Genomic DNA, 13,445 nt, shown 5'->3' with positions numbered 1-13,445 from the left:
TCGTAAAGGTGGGAGCCAAGAATGAGCAAATACCTGTTCATCACACATATACGCAGAACAACCCACCTATGTCCCATCGACTGTCACTCTATCTCAGACCCCCTCTATGATGAGGGGACTGTGCCCTCCTCAAAACCACTCCTCCTTCTAAAGCTATAACGACATGTGACATTTCCGGGTTGTGATTATATGCTCACATCTGCCTCTTTAACAAAACTTTGAAGGAAGGAGCTATAATCATCTTTACAGCTTCAACACGGAGTCTGGTACACCCTGGATGCTTTTTAGATGTTTCCATGCCCCTGATGGCAGAGATGTTGTTTACTTGGTTGGCTGATGAGTACTCAGCACTGACCCAGGGCCCAGCTCTAGTTCTCCAAAACGACTTACTGAATGAATGCATGCATAACCCAGCACAGTGCTCCAGGAGAAAACACTAAATCGTGCGTTATTTCACACAGTATCTGCCTGAGCATATTCTATGTGCCTGGCATTATTCTATTAAAGATGATACAAATGCAACCCAGTGTGTTGACAGTTCCAACAGTCTAAGCTTGTTTACAATAAAGATAAGACCTTCGTCTTCTTTCCAAGAGAACTGCTATTTTTAAAAATTCATTTTTATTGATTTCAGAGAGGAAAGGAGAGGGAGAGGGAGATAGAAACATCAGTGATGGGAGAGAATCATTGATCATCTGCCTCCTGCACACCCCCTGGGGAACCAACCCGCAACCCAGGCATATGCCTGACGGGGAATCAAACTGTGACCTCCTGGTTCATAGGTCGAGGCTCGATCACTGAGCCACACCGGCCGGGCCAAGAGCCTGCTATTAAGCCATGCCTCTCGCTGACCCTCACTGTAGTGATTGGAGCTCTAGAGGCAACGTTTTCGATTTCTTTTGAGCACAATTCCACTTGTTATTTCCCCCTCCGTGCCAGGCTATTGCTCGTTTTGTGAATCTTGATCCTATTATGCAATCCACGGGTTCTTCCTCTCAGCCTTGGTGCATCCTCAGATTCGATTCGCGGCCACCGGTGCTCTCGTATGGAACATTGCTAACGGCGCTGGACCGGATGAGACCGCAGCCAGAACGCCCCCGCAGAGGCTGTGTCCCCGGGCGGACGTGGATCCAGCACTCAGCCTTCCCAGGACGCAGCCCTTCGCTTACGATTCCGCACAGCAATAATGCCTCAATATTTTCTCCTCTGTTCACAGGCATATTGAGATTCCGGTCAATACCACGTGGAAACCCACCATCTAGCAAGCCTGCCAGTGACTCACTGATCAACAAACCAACACATAGGTGAGTCAGGCATGACTGGATCTCAGCAGCCCCCTCGTGCCTCTCTGTAATCACGGTTTTGTCTTCGCGTCCTGACGTACCATCTCTTTGGTGTTCTTTTCTAGAAACGCCCCCAGAATTTCCATCAAGCTCACCGACTATAGTTCATGATACCACTTACGTCCTCTATTTGCAAATAAAAACGTTTTCCTGTGTCTCCAGGAATCCAGATTCAATCCCTCCAAAATCCCCAAAGCTATTCGAACAATTTAAGGTCCCTTTGAGCCCATACATGTTAAAAGGGGCAGGGGGGTGGGGGTGGGGGGTGAAAACCTGAGAGAAACGTATGTAAATGTCTATGACCAAGGGTACGATAGTGCCATTTGTCCAGCATCCCTTAGCCTGAGGGTCTAAGCCAGACTGTGTGTTGTCCTCGTCACCAGCGCGTGACACACAGCGTCATCCCCATTTTGCAGATGAGAAATCTAAGGTTGGGGCTAGTCGCGCAGCCTCCCTAAAGCCATGCACTCACTCTGTGCCGAAGCCGGAATTCGCACCCGCTGTATTTAACCCACAGCGAAAAGGGAACATCACACAGAACCACGTGTATGTGGTGGTTTCAAAGGGCTGGAAGGACACGCGTGGAACTGTGAGCCGTGCCTCCGAAGGACGAGATTTCGGCCCAGTGATGTAGGGTGAGGAGGTGGCCCACAGCAGCGAGGAGCCTCTGCTCTGCCATGTGTGCCTAACCACAGCTGCCCGCGGAGGACTGGCTTTTCCCGGCACGTGGCGTGTGCGTCACAGCAGTGAGCTCCTGCGCTCCTCAGACAGACCTGCCTGCCCTGGGAAGCCCTTCTTTTCCCTGTGACAGCTTGCCAGGATGAGTGACACTGTCCTAGCCAAACAGCACAGGGACACGGCTCCTGCCAAGAGGTACTGTTCTGAGCCTTGACATATAGTAGCCAATTGTGTCCTCACGACCTCCGCGGGTGCTATTAATATGCCCATTTTTGGAGAAGAGGCACTGAGGCACGTGGCCATGCAATTTCCCCAAAGGCATGGAGGTAGTCGCTTGGAGAAGCAGGTTTTGGACCAGAGTAGGGCTCTGGCGCCTGAGCGCACGGTCTGGCTATTATCCTTCCTGAAGAAAAATGGAGAAAAATGAGGCTTGGGGAGGTTAAGGAGCTTCCCTGAACCCGAAAAGTCATAGAACCAGCTGTGTGACTCTGGGCAAGGCACCTCTCCTCTCTTGGCTGCGGTTTCACCAGCTGTAAAATGGGTAAAAATATATTACCTACACAAGACGTTTGGGGTGAAAATTAAATGGCATAAAGACATATACAGCCCGGCCAGGGTGGCTCAGTGGTAGAGTGTTGACCGATAAACCATGCGGTTACTGGTCAGGGCACTTGCCCAGTTGCAGGCTCCACCCCCAGGAGGGGGTTTGCAGGAGGCAGCCAGGCTCTCTCTAAAATCAATAAAAACATATTTTTAAGAAAGACATACACAGCTCTATGCCAACTTCTTGCCACAAAGTTGGTGCTCAAAATAGGCCCTTCAGGCAGTTTGGGGGATTTATAACGAGCACACATTCCTTCCGAAGCAGCAAAAACAATGGAAAGACTGCCATTTTGAGAGGGATCCGCACATGCCATTTGTCTGAGCAATGAGGCTTGAGTGTATTTCACAGAGCGAGACGCTCTCTCAGCATCTTTGCATCTGCTGGATTTTTTCTCTCCACGCGGTGTGAGCCCTTGCCCTCCTGACACAGTGATTAATGACCCTGGCAGGGAGGAGGGAAGCCGGGGGCCTTGGTCACAGGTTGTACTCTCTGGGCTTCAGATACCAAACTAAAAATAGCCCTGCTGCCAACCCGGATGGCGTCTGAGGCTTTGTTTCCCGGCCCTCCTCACGAGGGCTCCAGCCTGCCCGCCCACCTGCACCCCGGGACACATGCTCTGCCTCCTGATGCCCCGGGGAGCTCAGCACGCCGACCCAGGGGCCTCTTCAGACAACAGCTCTGCTGGCCTGTCTGCTTTCTCCCTCCCTGGGACCATCGTACCTGCCAGCCAGGATCTCATTCGTGAAAGGAGCCTTTTCTTGGCTCACTGTCCCTTCAGGCCTCCTGTTAGCAGGCTGGGTGTGAGAAAGAACAGAGTTCTGTTTCCTCTGCTGCAGCAGACTCCCCGAGCGCCTCTGTAGAGCTTCCAGAGCCACGATGCCCATCAGTAACGATGGTAACGACGGCGTCCAGCTCGCCAGTGCTCAGCAGGGGGCAACTCAGGGATGAGGATGCTAACATTACCCTCCATACGTGATAGAAAGACCACGAGGCTTAGGGAGGGTGAGCTGCCTACTGAAGCCACAGAGCAAGCAAATGGCCCAGCCGCCCACCTTTCTCTGTGCCCACCTCCAGCTCCCTAGGCGAGCCTGTCACCCCCTCAGGTAGACTGGGCACCAGCCTCCTAACAGGGCTGTCCGTCTCCAGCCTTGACCCTCTACAAGATGCTCTTTTCCCCGGCAAAGTGACGTCATAAGAACATAAAGGAATCGTGTTACTGCCTTGCTTAAAACCCTTCAGGAGCTCCCCGTTTCTCTTATGTGAATGCACTAAGTTTGAACTATCTGATCAGCCTGAGCTCTTCCTCCTTCTCAATTTACTTCCTCCTAATCCCTTCCCCATGGTCTAGGATCCAGCTCTCTTGGACTTCATGTGTCCTTAGGGCTTGCACTGTCTGTTCCCTCAGTTTGAACACATTGTTCCTTGCCTTCCACTCTCATCCGGGGGAGAGAAAAAAGGCACCGCTCTTGTTTCTCCGCCTCATACTTCCTCCCAAAGCACATGAATGCCCAGGTAAGGTAATGGGTTTGTCAGTCTTCTGTTGCATCATGTAATTCATCCCCAATCCTCATCCCTTCACGGAGGAGGACGCTGGCCTCAGCAAACCTGCTCAGAGTCAGAGTTCTAGCAAACAGCAGAGCTGGGATGCGAGCTGGTGTCTATCTGGTTCCTGACCCTGTGACCTTTCCCCTGAGCTTCATTGCCATGACCTTTTGGGAGGTTAAAAACAGCAGCAGGAGAACGAGGCTGGAGGGAGGGGCTGAAATGCATCCAGGAAATGGAAGGAAAGAAATGTCAGCCTGTGCCCTTGGGGGTGGGAAGGTCAGGAGCCAGGCTGCGGCTGGAGTGGTTTCTGCTTTTTGCATCCGGGTAATGTCCTCGTCCAGCTCTGTGCGGCTGCAGTCACAGGGGCTGTTTTATGAATGTCCTTAGCCAAGCCCAGCAAGATGATCCGCCCTTAGCAACGGAGCGGGAGCCGAGGTCGGGGATGGGAGCCAGCGGCTGGGCAGGGCACGAGCACGGGAGCGCCCAGCCTGTTTTGTCTCCCTTTCCGCAAAGTATAGTGTCAGTCGCCGGTGACTGACATGGCGCTTAACGTGTTAAACCGTTTCCAGTGGATGGCAGGTCTCTTCTCTGGCTTCCTGTAGGACCTCTCTTAGTCAAGTTCTAGCACCTCTTAGCTGGACCCATTGCCCTCAGAGGCTGTCCTGATCGGGCTGTTTCTGTTGCTGTGGCGGGGGGCGGGGGGGGGGGGGGGGGAGTCAGGGATGTTGAATAATAGCTACAACCAGCACCTAATTAATAATCAGGCCTCAAAGGGAACTATGATGAAAGGCTTGGAGCTTTGCTTTGTCTCCGGCCTGATCCAGTTTAGCATTTTTAAAATATGCCAAACGCATGTCCTGCAGCTTCGTCTTTATATAAGCCTTCTTTTTTAGCAGCGTGTTCGGTTTATCTCTGCCTCATGTGGAATTTTCCCCTTTATTGTTCCTGTTCTCTCACCAATGCAGAGTCACTGTGGAAGAACTAGACCATCAGATAAACAATGACTCAGACCACAGTGACTGCTGATCAGATCGGCCCTGACGGCAGAATGCCGAGAGCCTCCCACCAGATGCTAAACAACCTGGGTAGGAGAGCCGTGCCTGCAGCCAGGCACCATGGGAGGGCATGGATTGGGAATCACTCTGTCTGAACTTGAACTGGGAGCCCAGCTCCCTGCCTTGCTGGAGGTGCAGACATCCTTACTCAGACTGGTTGGAACAATAGGACATCCTGGCCCACCAGCTGGAAGCTTCAGGGCTGGCTTCATCCCCTGGTCTCTGCGATTCTCCTTGTCATGCCCGCCCCCTGCACCAGTGTCACGGTGAGATGGTGACAGCACCCCCAAACCTGCAGTCCACACACGGCAGTGTCAACGGACGGACGAGATGGTCTCCTGCTGAGGCTTCTTTCTGTAAGGAGGAGGACGATGTTTGCAGGAGCCACACAAAACTTGCCCTTGCACCTTTTTGATTCAAACGGATGCTCATTTCTGAGCCAAGCCCTTGGCCAGTAGAATGAGCTGCACTCATTGGCTTAGGCCCGGGTTCTCCCACTGGAGACTGGCATACGGTCTCCATGATTAGCTCAGACTAGTCCAGCCCCGCCCTGCGATGGTGTGGAGTGGACATTGGGACGTCGGCAGCAATCGCTTGGTCTTGGGCAAGTTACTCACTCTTCTGGGCACCAGAACTTTCATTTACGAAGTGAGAATAGTCCTAGACATTTTGTGTGGAGCAGCCCTGAGATAATTCATAGGAAATGACAAAACACTGTGCTTGATACTTAGTAGGAGCTCAATAAGTGAATACATGTTTGATGAAGCCATTAATTAATTGGTCAGGTTCCCAAAGGTGGCAATGACCAAGTAGAAACATGCCTTAGCCCTCTCTTGCTGGACACTTTCGGGCAGCTGAATTAAGAAAGCCCTTGAAACAGAGTGAAACGGGTCAAAATTGACCTATACTTGAGCAAGCAAACCTGGCCTGGTTGATGATGAAGACCTTGGGCTCTGTGGTTAGTCTTCCTGGGTTTGAATCCAGAATTTGCAACTTCCTGGCTGTGTGACCTTGGGAATGTGACCTTCTCTCCTCAAGCTTCAATTTCCTGCTCCGGGAAATGGGTCCATAAGAGGCAACACTCACTGAACACCACGGGTAGGATATGAATTGTTCTGAGCAACGTACAGGTAGAACTTTATTTACTCCTTTCCACCACCCCATCATCCTGGCACCTTTATTACTCCACTATGAAGATAAAAAACAAAAACCGAGGCATGGGAAGTTCAGTTACTTGCCTAAAAGTCTGTATTTAGTAAATGTCAAGCCAGGATTTTAACACAAATAGTTTAGCGTCAATGAACAGCTTCGTAATAATTAAATTCTACTGTCTCTCAGTATGTGCCTCAGAGGAGTTTTATGTTTACTAAATGATATAATGCATGTACAGTGCTCAGTAGGCTCTATAAATATTATGAAATACTAGAGGCCCGGTGCACCCTCTCCAATCCGGGACTCCTAGGGGAATGTCCAGCCTGCACCCTCTCCAATCCTGGACCCCTAGGGAGAACCCGGACATCCCTCTCACAATCCAGTATCACTGGCTCCTAACTGCTCATCTGCCTGCCTGCCTGATCACCCCTAACTGCCCCCACTGCTGGCCTGGTCACCCCCAACTGTCCTCCTGCTGGCCTGGTTGCCCCCAACTGCCCCCCTGCCAGCCTGGTCACCCCCAACTGCCCCCCCTGCCGGCTGGGTCGCCCCACACGGCCTGCTGCTCAGTCCTTTGGTCGGCCCTCACTGGCCCCCCTGCCAGCCTTATCGCCCCACACAGCCTGCTGCTCAGTTGTTTGGTCAGCCCTCACTAACACCCCTGCCTGCCTGGTCACCCCACGCAGCCTGTTCGGTTGTTTTGGTTGCAACGGTCACTTAGGCTTTTATATATATAGATTATTTGTCACATGTGGTGATGAAAGGTATTTTTACTTAAGCCCCAAACTTCCACTCTACTGTGAGGGAAATCTTTCTCTAAGTCTGATGTGCTTATGTGTCTGCTGGGTCTCCTTGTCCCCCAGAGAAAAAGTCCAGTTCCTTCCTCAATTCTCCACCCCGCCTCCCATCCCACCCTCCCCACAGTGCACAGGGACACGCCTGATCACCAGGCCTCCATGCTCTGCCCAGGGTGTTCCCTGTGGTGGGCCAACCATCACTCCTTCCTCTGTGCACCGGAACCCTGGGCAGAGCTCTCCATTAGCGCGGATTGTAATCCGCTTCAGTGTCATCTGCTCACACCCACGACACCAGGTCCCAGCCATCGTTCTTTCTCTGGTGCTTCATGCAGAGCTGGCACGGGACAGGGACTCAGCCGATGTTTGTTGAGTGAATCAGCGAACCACAGTTAGGATGAGTACCTATTGGGCACCAGCTGGGTACCAGCTACCCCCCTACGTGCTTCATGTGCTGTATGATGGCTCTGGTTACAGGTGAAAAACATGTGACTCAGACAAGCTTAAATAAAAAAGACAGAAATACATATGGGATCATATCACCCAATTAGTGTTTGCTTTATAATCACATATTGCTTTATTCAGTCTTCTGTATGTATACATTCACCTTCTGTATGTATACTATCTTTTATCTTATTTTTAACTTTATTTTTATTGTTGACACTATTACATATGTCCCCATTCCCCACCCTCTTTGCCCACCTCCACCCAGTCCCCCACCCTCCACACACGTATTTTACTTTTAAAGTTTCAAAACAAAGTTGAAGGCCAAAAAGAACTTTCATGAATGAGAAAATCATAAAATTAAATGACGCCTCATTATATTTGATGGGTTGTTGTTGTTCATCCTCACCCGAGGATATTTTTCCATTGGCTTTTAGAGAGAGTGGAAGGGAGAGGAAGAGACAGAGAGAAACATTGATGTGAGGGAGACACATCAATGGGTTGTCTCCCACACAGACCGGGGCGAGGATTGAGCCTGCAACCGTAGTACATGCCCTTGACTGGAATTGAACCTGAGACCCTTCAGTCTGCCGGCCGACATTCTATCCACTGAGTCGAACTGGCTAGGGCTCCCATGATATTTGAGAATATTAAAATATGTAATTACATTTTAATATTTTAAAAATGTGGTTTAAGATACAATGTCATAAATAAATGTTTTACAATAATTGAAAGACACGTTGGAAGGGCCGGCTGTGGAAAGTATTTGAGGTGAAGATCCTGAGAGAACTGGAATCGTAGTTCTCAGGAATTATTCAGACCCTCACTCTTGGAATTGGAAGTTTACTCAGCTGATCAACCCCATCCCTGTGCATGAATTATTTTTCTCTCAATTATGGGAAGTTTCAGAGACGATAAGCAATACTGAATTGTTCTTTCTGTCTGGAGAAATCGACATGAATATTAAAGTGTTGTATCACTGGAAGAAATCGCCGGTCATTCCTTACTGACCTCTTTCTCCATCAGACTTGTGATCGAGGGGGAGAACATCTGGTCCCAGAACTGAAGTCCCAGCGGCATCCACTTCCGCGTGCACTGTGTGGGCTATACCTCGCCCTGAGCTGCCGGCTGTGCCATCCCATCAGGGCTGAGAGGAGGAGCTTGTGCGGCTGGTCGTCTTGTTGTCCACATCTTCTGGCCCCACCCTCGTCTGCTGGGCAGTGACTTCTAGAAGGGACCCTGTCTCCTTCACATCTGTACCCCCGCCGTTTCCCGGATGCCTGGCACAGTGGAGGTGCCCAGCCCGTGGGTGACAATGGACCTAGGTTCATTTGAGCAACAGCGGGACCACGGGCCATGTCAGCATTCCTTTCTCCACATTTACTATCCAACACTGCCCAGCAGGGACCCAAGAATGAACTTGGAGACTGAGCACTTGGGGAGCACTCAGGGAAACTGAAAGGATGCCAGGGCCAGAGGGAAACTTGAACATCATCTGGGAAAGGGAGAGCCAGAGGGGTGAAGCGTGTTACCTGATCTGACACATGGGGGAAGCAGGGAAGCTGGGACGGAACCTCGGCCACCTGGCTCCCAGCCCAAGCTCCCCCTCCTTTGTCACCAGGCTCAGAGGGATGTGTGCCCCTCCTTTTACACCGGCACAGAAAGTTTCCAGGCTGGGAGCACCATGCCATCTCCAGGAAGGGAGCCCGCTGCCAACCTGTCTTCCGAGAGCTCATTTTCAGGCTTCCAGCTTTTGGCATCAACAACTCAGCTCCATGGGGGATGTTCCTTACAAGAAGCTGCCATGCAGGATTGCTCCACTCGAGCTGTGACTCACGCCTTCCTCAGCCTCCAGGTTTATTTTAGCCCCACGTTTCTGGAGGAGGAAACCAGAACATGATCAACGATCCTGTGGGAAGAGCCTGGGGCCCCCCCGGTTCTCACTGGGGGCCCAAGCAGCAGCTCACAGCTCCAGCTGCTTTAGAAAGCCACAGCCAAGGGCTGCCAACTCGCTGGGTTACGGGTGTGCCCGCTTTGAGAAAACCCGCTATCTGGAAATGAGAATTATGCAAAAGGATTGAATTCGAGGTTGATTATTGACCTAACGAAGAGTTCCCTTTGCTTTCTTCTCTGAATGCGGAATAGTAGAGCAAGCACGGCTGTAGGAGTCCCTGCTTCCACTGAGGAGCTATAAGGCCTTGGACTTGGGATCAATTTTTCTGAGATTGGGAAGCTGGGGAAGGGGGTGTGCAGGGAGGGACAAGTGGAGAACAGAGAGGGAGTTACAGGTAGGGGAAGGGGCACATGCAAATTTGGGGGGGGGGGCGAAAATGCATGGGCTGTTCCCCTTGGAAGGGGATGCAGCGCAGGAAGGGGGAGACAGGCAGGGTCCCAGCAGCCTCCTCCCTCTTCCTGTAACACTCACTCACATTCCTGCCCACACACTTTTCCTTCAACCAACCCCTCTACAGGCTTCCCCGTCCTTTCCACCTACCAGATCCTACCGTCTATCACCCACACACGCTCCACCTCTCCTGTGAGCATTTCTGAGCGCCCAGGCCACAGGTCCCCTCACCAGGCCTCTGTCAGCACTTACCGCAGAGCTTCATTCAGCCCTGAGCCTGTGCACTGTGTGACCAGTGGTATTTTTATCCAGGACAGAAACAAAATTAATCATTTATGAGTTTTCATATCTTATCTGACATCACCCAGGTATTAGCTCACAATTCTCTAGGTCAGATGTCCAGCTCCAGAGGGCATGGCTGGGAGTCTCCCTTCTCGGAGTCCTGCCAGGCTGAAATCAAGGTGGCCACAGGCTTTGTTTCTTTTTGGATGCTCTGGGGAAAGAATCTGCTTCCAAACTCATTGAAGTTGTTCAAAATCAGTTCCTTATGGTTGTAGGACTGAGGTCCCATTTCCTTGTCAAGGACTCCTCTTAGCTCCCAGAATTCTCCCACATTCCTTGCCACAGGACAACCACCCTCTCCCACTCACCCCCCAAAAGGCTCACAACATGGTTTTTGCTTCTTCACATCTCCCTCAATGACCAGCAGAAGAAACCCCTTTACTTTGGTCTGCTTTGTTTTGTTTGCTTTGCCATGTGGTTATTATTATTTTTTTCAATGATGTACATCCATATATATAAAAGCCCAGTGACTGGAACAACAGATTGACCAGAACAACCGGTGACTATGACCCACACTGTGGTGGCCAACCGGCCTATTCAGGGCTCTGATCAGCCCCCACAACTGCCTGTGGCCCCTCCCCCCAGCCAGCCCCTTCCCCAATCGGCAGCCCCCCTACCCCAATTGGGGGCAGGGCTGGCCACTAACCTCCCTCATCCTCTCCCCCATCGGGGCGGGCCGGACGGACCCCACCCATGCACGAATTCATGCACTGGGCCTCTAGTTATATACAAATAAAAACAAATGTACATTATACATTATATAAAAGGTTACAACTTGAAAATTACAAATTATGTCTATATAGGTATACCTTGTTTTATTGAGTTTTACAGATATTGCTTATTTCTTTTTTTTAGAAATTGAAGGTAAGACACTCCACCAGCAAAAAGATTACAACTCGCTAAAGACTCAGATGATGGTTAGCATTTTTCAGCAATAACGTCTTTTTTAATCAAGGTATGTGTGTGTACATTGTTTTTTAGACATATGCTATTGCACACTTAAGAGGCTACAGTATAATGCAAACATAACTTTTATATTCACTGGGAAATCAAAAATCCATGTGACTCACTATATTGTGACATGAGCTCTATTGCCGTGGTCTGGACCAGAACCTGCAGCATTTCCAAGGTATGTCACTCAATGCCTCTTTTTTAAAGAGGTTCTAGCAATTCCCATTACCAGCAATGTTTGAGAGTATGCATCTCCTGGAATCCATACTAACAGTTAAATATAAGGGTTTTAAATTTTGTTCCAGTCTGCATGGAGAAAAGTAATTGTATGGTTATTTTAATATGCATTTTCATGTTACTGTGAATTTTATCATTTTCACATGTTTCTTGGTTATTTTCACTTCTTTAAATTGCCTGTTCATATTTTTTACTCATTTCCTCTTTGGGTTACTTATCTTTTCTTATCTACTTGTTAGAGCTTAATTTTTAATTATAGATATTAATCACTGAAGTATCATTATGTAACCATTTTTTTCAACTTATCCTTGGTTTTATTGCCATAAAATTTTAATATTTAAGGCTTCAATATATCTACATATTTTTAATAACTTCTGGGTTTCCAATCTTGATGAAGATCTCCCCTGCCTTTGGTTTTACAGGCAATTTTTAGATTACACTGTAAAACAATCATTGCTGTGTGATCATTTAGAAGGTTTCTTTTAATGGTTTAGAAACAGGATCCAGTTTTATTTTCTTCCATTTGGACAATGGTAGTGTCAGCACGGTGTGGTATATTACCCGCCCTTTTTCATTTGGTGAAGCAACTTTAGTAAAACAGTAAATGATCACACATAATGGGACCTACCTCTGGAGTCTACATTTTATCCCACTAATAAGTCAGTTTATAGCTATGTCAATGTTGTACCTGTGAGCACCCCCTGCTTTTAAAGTGCTTGCTTGATTAGGTCAAGCTCCCCTTGGATGATCTCCCTTCCCCTCAATTAGCAATAATTGCGCCTCATTGGCTACGATACTGCCAGCAGGCAAAGCTGTGATCTCCCTGTCTTCAAGTCAACATGCATGTAGTATCACCTAAACCCAGGAGTACACTCCAGCATGCTCACTGTCCCTGGCATTTCGCAGGGCATGCACCTCAGGTGGTGGGCATGCTGGGCAGGGGGTGGGGGTGGGAGGTGGACATCTCAGAACTCTGCCAACCCACCTTTCAAGCTCTTTTCTATTTTTGCATTTGGGGTCAGTTTCTGAACTCTCCTTTTCAATCTGAGAAGTGGACAGGTTTCTAAGGAGAGGCATAGATTGTCATAGAAATGTGCTATCTAACATCACAAGACATCGGTTTTATTTAATAAACAAAGGACATAATACCTTATTCCCAAAGATCTATACCAATGCCAGACTTCTGCAATTCCACCCCGGAGCCTTTCTAGATCAGGGGCTGTGTCTTGATTATACTTAGGTTTCCTAGTTCCCAGCTCAGAGTGACATTTGAGAAAACATGCCTTGCAACCAAACCTATTAGACTAATAAATATAACAGTTGGCATTTATAAAACACTTCCAAAGTTTCAGACAATATTATAGGATACTAGAGGCCCGGTGCATGAAAATTCATGCACTGTAGGGGGCGGGGGGAGCATCCCTCAACCTGGCCTGCCCCCTCTCACAGTCTGGGAGCCCTCAGGGGTGGGAGGAGACCCAGCGATCAAGGGAAGGCGACGCCCCCATCACACCTCTGCTTCTGCCATTGCTGGCAGTGCAAGCCTCATCTGGCCCTGATTACCTGAGGCTCAGGCGCCCTGGGAGACTGGGCAGCTGCCATCTGAGGCTTACCTGCACCTTGGGCCAGCCCTGGGTGGCTGGGGGCCTGAGGGGACTGGGGGACTCCGGAGGCAGGTGCACGGCAAGGCTGGGCACACCTGGGGGAGGGCCCAGCCTTGCTGCATGCCTGCCACCCTGGCGGGGCTGAGGGGACTAGGTACCGCTATATTGAGACTGTGGGCGCCTCCATCTTTGAGGGTGGGGCAGTCAAATAGCATATTCCCTCCTTATTGGCTGTGGGCACCGCCATCTTAGTGATGACATGAGGATCAATTAGCATATTCCCTCTTTATTAGATAGGATTATTATTTTCCCTATTTTGATGGTAAAAACTGAGGCACAGAGAGGTTAAGTG

General features: G+C 49.7%; 1 protein-coding gene across 1 annotated transcript in view; it reads left to right on the top strand.

Annotated features, from left to right (window-relative positions):
• Positions 1-1,216: 1,216 nt before the first annotated feature.
• The window catches only part of SYN3 (synapsin III), a 419,516-nt gene continuing 407,287 nt past the window's right edge, over positions 1,217-13,445 (top strand). The window contains exons 1-2 of the mRNA XM_081082855.1: positions 1,217-1,304; positions 11,157-11,256. The gene's annotated coding sequence lies outside the window, so the exon portion shown is untranslated. The remainder of the gene's footprint in view (positions 1,305-11,156; positions 11,257-13,445) is intronic.

The sequence above is a fragment of the Myotis nattereri genome (genome assembly GCF_964212035.1).
Source record: "Myotis nattereri genome assembly, chromosome: 2".
Taxonomy (NCBI): domain Eukaryota; kingdom Metazoa; phylum Chordata; class Mammalia; order Chiroptera; family Vespertilionidae; genus Myotis; species Myotis nattereri.
Note: the sequence above shows the minus strand (reverse complement) of the source record. Positions and strands in the feature narration are given on the sequence as shown.